At 37.3% G+C, this 7,813-nt stretch overlaps 1 pseudogene; it reads left to right on the top strand.

Moving 5' to 3' along the window:
• The window catches only part of LOC102815367, a 91,788-nt pseudogene extending 86,913 nt beyond the window's left edge, over positions 1 to 4,875 (top strand).
• The last annotated feature ends 2,938 nt before the right edge of the window (positions 4,876 to 7,813 follow it).

The raw sequence follows: 7,813 nt of genomic DNA, 5'->3' as shown, positions 1-7,813 counted from the left end.
ATAGATAGATAGATAGTTGTTAAGTGCTGTCCAGTCAATTCCAACCCATAGTGACCCTGTATAGGGTTTCCAAGGGGAAGCTGGTAAGCTTGAACCGCCAACCTCGCAGTTCAAATGGCTTTGCTCTCTGGAGCATTAACCCACAGAGCCATGTTCTGACTCATAGTGACTATATACAGTGCGGTTGGTGGGTTTGAACTGTAACCGTTGTGCTTAGCAATCTAGTGTTTATTCTACAGCTCCACATCAGGGCTCCACCAATATAAATATACAGAAAGAGAGATAGCTGGTTTTGCTCCTCTAGAAAACTCATCCTAAGAGAGCATTAATTCCTTTAGATATATACCTAGAAATGGAAGCTATGTCAAAATATATGGCTATTTTTTAGGCTTGATGAAGGTTACTAAATTGTATTCTAATAATAATTAACAGAGACAACTATGATGTAAGAAAGTGTCTAATCACCATAACCTTTCTATTATTAAATATTTTCACTAATTTGAATGTATGACATTTTGATAAGCAAAATTAGTATTTCAATCTTGTTTTAATTTACATTTCCTTGGTTACTAATGAGATGTTTTGCCATATTTGTGTATCATTTTTTTCTGTTTTATACTGTGTGAAGTTTCTTTCCTATTTTTTGGTAAGAGATTTGTATTGCCTAAAAAGTATTAAATTTGTTACAAATACTTTTTCTCACTCACTTATTTGCCTATTTATTTAGTTTGGATTTAGGTTTATGTTTTGTTAAAGTGTTGTGCAAAACTTAGATCAATTTGAATAAGACAAAGTTGTTGATCTTTCCCAAGGCTTTCTTAAATTTCGTCTAAGCTTAGAGAATCCTCCATCCAATAGAAATCTCATAAAATAAATTCTATTTTCTTTTAAATTATCTATGGCTGGACTTTACGGTTAACCTTTTATTTGCTTGAAAATTACTTTTGTGCATAGTACAGAGTGAAGAACTAAATTGATTGTTTTCACAATGCCAAATTTTGTAGTCGTTTATGGAATAATCAATTTGTTTTCCACTGCTTTATAATGCCTCTTTTATTATGTATTAAATTCTGACATATAATAGTATCTGCTTGTAGTCTATGCATTCTGTTTCTCTGATGTGATTATCTGGTATTGTATCATCATCATACAACTTTAAAAGCTGCAGTTTAAAAATTGCTTTCAAATCTGGACGGTCTCATTTTTACCACTTCTATTTCACGCTTTGGTAGTGTAGTGGTTACGAATCGGGCTGCGAACTTCATGGTCAGCAGTTCGAAACTGCCAGCTGTACCACAGGAGAAAGATGAGGTTTTCTGTTCCCGTAAAGATTTACAGCCTCGGAAACCCTGTACAGGGTCACTATGAGTCGGAACCGGCTCCACAGCACATAACAACAACAACAACATTTCATGCTACTTTCTTCTTTTTTTTTTTTAATGTCTCTTTACAGTGTAATATTTCCATAGATTTGCAAAAAATGCAGAAAAATATTTTCATATTCTTTTAAACCAGATTTACTCTATAATTGTCTCTACAACAGAACTATAGTGACAATAGTTGTTGTTTTTGTTATCCCTGCATCCACTTCCCTCTGGCCACATATGCCCCCATCATCTCAGTTAAGAAAACTTATCATGAACAGCTTTCTGTAGCAGACATTACCAATGCTTGCTTTGAGTCAGCCAACCAGATGGTGAAATGTGACCTTCGACATGGTAAATACATTGCTTGCTGCCTATTGTACTGTGGTGACGTGGTTCCCAAAAATGTCAATGCTACCATAAATGACAACCAAGCACAGCATTCAGTTTGTGGATTGGTGCTCCACTGGCTACAAGATTGGTATTAACTACCAACTTTCCACTGTGGTACCTGGTAGAGACTTGGCCAAAGTACAACGAGTTGTGTGCGTGCTGCATAACACCACAGCTATTGCTCAAGCCTGGACTTGCCTGGGCCACAAGTTTGATCTGCTGTATGCCAAGCATGAATTTGTTCACTGGCATAAGGATAAGGGGATGGAGAAAGGAGAGTTTTCTGAGGCTTTTGAAGACATGGCTGCCTTTGGGAAGGACTATGAGGAGGTTGGTGTGGATTCTGTTGCAAGAGAAGAGTGAAAATTCCTTTCAGCCCTGCAGCATGTCACACTCAACTTTAGTTTCTGTGTTATCTGACAAAGCTTTCTGGTTAGATTATCTTCACTATCAGTTATGATTGTGTCTGATTTTGCCCATCTGTATCTAAGATTTTTCCATCATCTTTCAAAGTAAGAATACTAAGAAATGAAAAAAATAAAAGTTATTAAGACACTGGTCTTGTCATTTATAAGTTCAAATATAGCAAAGAAAGTAGGCAAGGAAACCACAAATAAACCCTAAAATAACAGCTCCCTTCTTTCAATGGGACTTACCAGAAATTTTTTTCTTAAGGGAAAAACAAGGTAAAAACTGCAGGAATTCCTTTCCCCAACTCTATTTCATTTATTTTGAAATAGTCATTGGCCTTTCCTATAACAGCAACAAAACTGGGATACAAGTTGGAACAATAGGTTATGAGAGCTCAAAGAAGAGAACCTTTTAATTGGTTCTTAAGGAATACCTAGGAGCCCTAGTGTGGTGCTACAGGATCAGCACTGGATTGCTATCCACATGTTGGTGGTTCAAACCCACTGGCCACTCTTCCTTGGAAGTTCCATACAGGGTCACTATGAATCAGAACACACCTGACAGCACTTAACAACAACAACAAAAGAGTTGGAGATATTTGCAGAAAGAAATAAAAATGGCTGCAACAGTACATCAATAGGGAACTGCCAGAAATGAAATCTAAGTTCAGAAGATGGTGTGGAATGAGAGATACCATAGTTGACTTCTGATAGCTCTTGGTTAAAAGGAAAGAATAAATGAAAGATGTTTAATTATCCTTTCTTGACTATGAAAATGCTTTCAACTGTGTGGATCACAAGTTTGACATGAAAACATTGCAAAGAATGAGGATTCCAGAACACTTAATTGTGCTCATGAGGAACATGAAATAACAAGAGGTAGTGTCTCAAAAAGAACAAAAGAATACTGTTGTTTCTGTTGTTAAGTGCTGTTGAGTTGATTCTGACTCACAACCACCCTGTATAGGGTTTCTGAGGAGCTGCTGGTGGGTTTGAACAGCCAAGCTTGCTGTTAGCAGTGTTTTGTTCTGTTGTGCACAGGATCCCTATGAGTCAGAACCAACTTGACGACACCTAGCAACAACAACAATTTTATTTGGTAAAGGAATAAATGTGGAAAAGGTAAGATACAGTGTAGGGAGTCGAATCTTGAAAGACAACTTGAAAATTATTGTGGTTGTCAGATGCCATCAAGTTAGTTCCAGCTCATAGCAACCCTTTGCCCAGCAGAAGGAAACACTGCCTGGTTCTGCACCATTCTCACAATTGTTATGCTTAGTCCATTGCTACTGACACAGAGGACTGCCTCTTTTTGCTGGCCCTTCACTTTACCCAGGATAATACCCTTCCCTTAGGATTGGTTCTTCATAATACCATGGGTGAAGTAAAAGACAAAGTTTCATCATCCTGGTTTTCAAAGAGCATTCTAGCTTTCCTGCTTCTAACACAGATTTGTTTGTTCTTCTGACAGTCCATAGAACTTTCAATATTCTTCTCCAACACAATAACTCAAATACATCAATTCTTCTGAGTCTTCTATATTGATTGATTGTCCAACTTTCACATGCATATGAGATGATTGAAAATACCATGGCTTAGGTTAGGTGTGCCTTAGTCTTCAAATTGATATCTTTCTTTTGAACACTTTAAGTCGGCCTTGTACAGCACATGGGTCTAATGCAATACATGGTTTGATTTAACACTTCCACAAGTGTTAACTGCAGATCCAAGAAAAATGAACTCTTTGACAACTTCAGTCATTTGTCCATTTATCATGATGTTATATACTGGTTCAGTTGTGAGGATTTTTGTTTTCTTGACCTTGACATGCAATACATACTAAAGGCTGTGGTCTTTGATTTTCATCAGTAAATATTTTAAGTCCTCTTCACTTTTAGCAAGCAAGATTGTATCATCTGCATTTCTCAGGTTTTTAATGAGTCTTTCTCCAATTGTGATGCCATGTTCTTTATATAATCCAGTTTCTCAGATTATTTGCTCAGTATTCAATCTGTAGATTGAATAAGTATGGTAAAAGAATACAACACTGGTGTACACCTTTCCTGATTTTAAACCATTCAGTATCCCTTGTTGTGTTTAAATGACTACCGCTTAGTCTATGTACAGGTTCCTCAAGAGCACAATTGAGTGTTCTGGAATACCTTTTCTTCACAACAATACCCATGGCTTGTCATGATCCACACAGTCAAAAATGTTTGCATAATCAAGAAAGCACTGGTAAACACCTTTCTGGTATTTTCTGCTTTCATCCAAGATTCCTCTGAAATCAGCAATGATTTCCCTCATTCGGGAATACCTATGTTGTGCTGTGGGTTAATGTGCTGGACTGCAAGGTAGGTTTGAATTGCACGTTTGGGGGTTCAAGCTCATCAGCCGCTCCTTTGAAACCCTATACAGGGTTGCTATGGATCAGAACTGACTCAACGGCACTCAACAACAACAAACCCTCTTCTGAATCTGGGTTGATTTTCTGGCAGTTCCCTATACATGTACTGTTACAGCCATTTTTTAACTATCTTCCATGTAATTTCCACCACTTGTCTAGTAGTTTGTCATACTGTGGTGGCATGCATGTTGCTGTGATGTTAGAAACTATGTCATTGGTAGTTTGAATGGCAGCAAGGTCACCCATGGCTTACAGGTTTCAGCTAAGCTTCTAGACTAAGATAGACCAAGAAGGGGAGGAGGACTACTTAAAAAAATGTTAGCTACTAAAAACCTTATGAATAGCAGTGAAACGCTTTCAGAAAGCCCCAGAATATTAAATACAGAGACATGATGAAGAGCACCAGAATACTGTCAGATATAGTGCTGGAAGATGAGCCACTCAGTTTAGAAGGTACTCACTGGAAAAGTTCTGCCTCCTCAAAGTAGAGGTGATGTAAATGGAGTAAAGCTTTCAGGACCTTCATTTGCTGACAGGGCACAACTCAAAGTGAGGAGACAGAGCTGCAAACATCTATTTATAATTGGAACATGGAATGTATAAAGCATGAATCTAGTAAAATTGGAAATTGTAAAAATGATAAGGAAAGCATCGATACCCTAGACATTGTTGTTGGTAAGTACCATCAATTCAGTTCCAACTCATAGTTATCCTGTATAGGGTTTCCGAAGAGCCATTGGTCAGTCTAAACTGCCAACCTTGAAGTTCAACATGACCTTACAGTCCAGTTCTTTATCTTACAGTGCTACACAGGGACTCCTAGGAATATTGAGCTGAAATAAATGGTATTGGCAATTTTTAATCTGACAATCACATGGCTTATGATAAATTGAAGAAGAATAGCATTGTATTTATCATCAAGAAGAAAATTTCAAGATCTATTTTGAAGTATTATGCTGCCTGTGATAGGATAATATCCATACATCTACAAGGAAGACCAGTTAACACCACTATTATTCAAATTTACGTACCAGCCACTAAAGCCAGTGAAGAAGAAACTGAAGAATTTTACCAACTCCTTCAGTCTGAAATTGATCAAGAATGCAATCAAGATGTGTTGATAATTACTGGTGATTGGAATGCAAAGATTGGAAACAAAGAGGAAGGATAAGTATTGAGGAAATATCACCTTGCTGATAGAAATGATGCTGGAGATAACATGATAAAATTTTGCATGACTAATGACTTCTTCATTGCAAATACCTTGGTTGAACAGCATAAAAGATGATTGTTCACATGGACTTCACCAGCTAGAATACACAGAAACAAAATTGAGTATGTCTGTGGAAACAGACTGTGGAAAAGCTCCATATCATCAGTCAAAACAAGGCCTGGGGCAGATTACAGAAAAGACTATCAATTGCTCATAAGCAAGTTCAGGCTGAAGCTGAGGAAAATTAAAACAAGTCCACAAGACCTTGAAAATATCCCACTTGAACTTAAAGATCGTCTCAATAATTGATTTGATACATTAGACACTAATGACAGAAAACCAGAAGAGTTGTGGGATGACATCAAGAACGTCATACAGGAAGAAAGAAAAAGTTCATTAAGAAAGGCAAGCAAGAAAGAAAAGACCAAAATGGATATCAGAAGAGACTCTGAAACTTGCTCTCTATCATAGAAATGCTAAAACAAATGGAAGAAATGAAGAGGTAAAGAAGAGCCAGTGGTCATTTCAAAGGAAAGCTCAAGAAGACAAAGTCAAATATTATAATGAAATGTACAAAGATCTGGTGTTATAAAACCAAAAGGGAATAACACACTCAACATTTCACAAGCTGATGGAACTGAAGAAGAAATTCAAGCCTCAACTCTCAATACTGAAGGATAATTTGGACAAAATACTGAAAGATGCAGAAATCATCAAAAGAAGATGAGAGGAATACATAGAGGCACTGAAATGTACCAAAAAGAAATGGTCAATGTTCAACCATTTCAAGAGGTAGCAGATCAAGAGGCAATAGACTGAACGAAGAAGTCCAACATGCACTAAAGGCATTGGCAAAGAACAAGGCACCAAGAATTGATGGAATACTTAAAAATTAAAATCCTTCAACAAACTGATACAGCACCGGAGGTGCTTTCTATGCCAAGAAATTCTGAAGATAGATGCCAGTTGGAGGACATCCATATTTGTGCCCATTCCAAAGACAGGTGACCCAACAGAATGACATCAAATAATGTCACATATATCACATTAGAGCAAAATTTTGTGGATTGTTGTTAGGTGCCATCAGTTTGGTTCCAACCCATAGTACCCCTATGTCCAACAGAACAAAACAATGTCCAGTTTTGTGCCATCCTCACAATTATTGCTTCATTTGAACTCATTGCTGCAGCCACTGTGCCAATCCATTTCATTGGGGGTCTTCCTCCTTTTCACTGATCTACCACCTTACCAAGCATAATGTCCTTTCTCTAGGGACTGGTCCCTCCTGATAATATGTCCTAAGTATGAGAGACGAAGTCTGGCCATTTTGGCTTTTAAGAAGTATTCTGGCTGTACTTCTTCCAGCACGGATTTGTTTATTCTTCTGGTACTTTTAATATTCTTCTCCAACACCATAACTCAATTGCATCAATTCTTCAAAAATGTTTATCCGTTTATCATGATGTTATTAGTCCAGGGGTGAGGATTTTTGTTTTCTTTATATTGAGGTGCAACCCATACTGAAGACTGTAGTCTTTAATTTTCATCAATAACTATTTTAACTCCTCTTCACTTTGAGCAAACAAGGTTGTATAAGCTGCATATTGCAGGTTATTTACTAATGAGTCTTCCTTCAATCCTGATGCTATATTCTTCTTTATAGAATCCAGCTTCTCAGATTACTTGTTCACCATATAGGTTGAATTTGTATGGTGGAATAATGCAATACTAGCTCACACCTTTACTGATTTTAAACCATTCTGTGTCCCCTTGTTCTATTCAAATGACTGCCTCTTGGCCTATGAACAGGTTTCTCATGAGCACAATTAAGTGTTCCAAAGTATTCATTTTCCTCAATGTTGTCCATAGCTTATCAGGACCTCCACAATTGAAAACCTTTACATAGTAACTAAAGCACAGGTAGACATATTTCTGCTTCCAGCCAAGATTGATCTGACATCAGCAATGATATTCCCAGTTACACATCCTTTTCTGAATCTGACTTGAACTTCTGGCAGTTACCTGT

Source organism: Chrysochloris asiatica, unplaced genomic scaffold, assembly GCF_000296735.1.
Source record: "Chrysochloris asiatica unplaced genomic scaffold, ChrAsi1.0 scaffold00001, whole genome shotgun sequence".
Taxonomy (NCBI): Eukaryota; Metazoa; Chordata; class Mammalia; order Afrosoricida; family Chrysochloridae; genus Chrysochloris; species Chrysochloris asiatica.
The sequence above is the reverse complement of the archived record's forward strand: the minus strand, read 5'-3'. Positions and strand labels throughout refer to the sequence as shown.